This window comes from Halyomorpha halys, unplaced genomic scaffold (genome assembly GCF_000696795.3).
Source record: "Halyomorpha halys isolate HHAL.00 unplaced genomic scaffold, Hhal_1.1 Scaffold1397.1, whole genome shotgun sequence".
Taxonomy (NCBI): domain Eukaryota; kingdom Metazoa; phylum Arthropoda; class Insecta; order Hemiptera; family Pentatomidae; genus Halyomorpha; species Halyomorpha halys.
Genome location: NW_027105417.1, coordinates 36,694 through 38,315, shown reverse-complemented (window position 1 = coordinate 38,315; position 1,622 = coordinate 36,694). Strand labels below are relative to the sequence as shown.

The 1,622-nt window shown below is 22.1% G+C and overlaps 1 protein-coding gene and 1 long non-coding RNA gene across 4 annotated transcripts in view; both read left to right on the top strand.

The window, feature by feature from the left end:
• Positions 1-1,622, top strand: part of LOC112211608 (uncharacterized) — a 16,886-nt gene that overhangs the window by 9,102 nt on the left and 6,162 nt on the right. The gene's annotated exons all lie outside the window — the stretch shown is intronic.
• Positions 130-1,622, top strand: LOC136796733 (uncharacterized). The gene is made up of 3 exons (XR_010844471.1): positions 130-191; positions 1,357-1,410; positions 1,603-1,622. It is a non-coding gene; the product is annotated as an uncharacterized lncRNA (long non-coding RNA).

Here is a 1,622-nt window from a genome sequence, read left to right as displayed (position 1 = left end):
TACTGAAATAATTATTAATTATATTTATCTTTAAGAAAAAAATTGTATTTGTAATTTAATAAGTAAAGTTGATACATAAAATTTAATTAGAACAGTTTAGAAAAAAACTATACCTATTAAAATTTTATTAGGCGGTGGTTTCGATGGTTCAGGAAGTGCAGGGGGTCATGGAAGCGGAAGTGGTGGTTACGGTAAGAAACAAATTTATTTATAACTTGTAAATTAATGTTGACTCCTAAATTAATGGCTAATTGCTATTCAGTTAAGTATAATTAACTTGTAAATTAATGTTGTCTCCTAAATTAATGGTTCATTGCTAATAGGTTAAGTAGTGATTAACTCCTAAATTAATGTCTAATTGCTAGTTGGTTAAGTTTATAATTAACTTGTAAATTAATTTTGACTCCTAAATTAATGTTTAATTGTTAGTTGGTTTAGTCATAATTAACTTATAAATTAATGGCTTAGTTTAGAGGAAAAAAAAGTGATGGACATAAATAATTTTAAATTAAGTGAATTTTTTAGATAGGATAAATAAATTAAATTCAATGCAAATTAAAACTCCACAATTATATCATAATATGATTATTTTAGTATATTTATTCATAAAATTACATAAATTTTAACTCATATTGTTATGCATACAGAATTATTATGTCATGATAGCTTCATATTAAATTATTTTTTATGGTTGTTTTTCATTAAACAAATTTTAGAGAGTGGCATGGTATTTATATAATATCTATAAAATAACATTTTTTTTGGGGGGGGGGAGGAGAAGACCTATACAGCCTCAGAGTGTGATTGTCATAATCAATATCATCACATCATTTATAAAACAATTATTGCTAAAATATAAATGAGATATAAAAATTATTTTCAAATATATAACTTAATATTTATATAATTTAGTTAAGAATTATTTGAAACAGCCTTAGAAAAAAAGTATTTTAATTAACATTCTAAAATACACTATTTAAAATAGTAAATACTTAGTATTTTTAAAATACAGTGAATTTTAATTACCAAATAGTTAATTTTTTTACAGAAAAATTATTTCAAATAGAAAATATTGGAATTATTTTGTATTTAAAATAAACATAAAAAAGTACAAATACAAAATACTTATTTCTCAAGTAATTCTGCTTTTGTAATTTATTATATCTGTTTAAAATACAAAATAAAATACATTTTTGTATTTTTGAAAGAAATTATAAACAGATTTCTAGTATTTTATCTTTTAAAAAGAAAATTTTTACTTCTTAATATTTAAAATACAAAATGTAGATATTTATCTTAATGTATTTTAAAATAGTTCCATTTTGACCAAGAAAATAAATTATTTAATTTACTTAGGAGGTGGTCACTCTGGATCTGGAGAAATTGGTGTGCATGGTGGTAGCAGTGGAGGTTGTGCCATTTTTTATTTTTATATAATTTTGTTATTACATTTTATTACTTTTTGGTATGATATTTATAGAAAAGTATAATACTCTTGAAACTTAATATTACAAGTTTGCTGATTAAGTTTTCAGTGCTGGAGTAAAAAAAAATACAGAAATTAATTTAAAATATTAAGTAATATATCTTAAATGTTATCAGGCGGTGGCTTCAGCGGATCT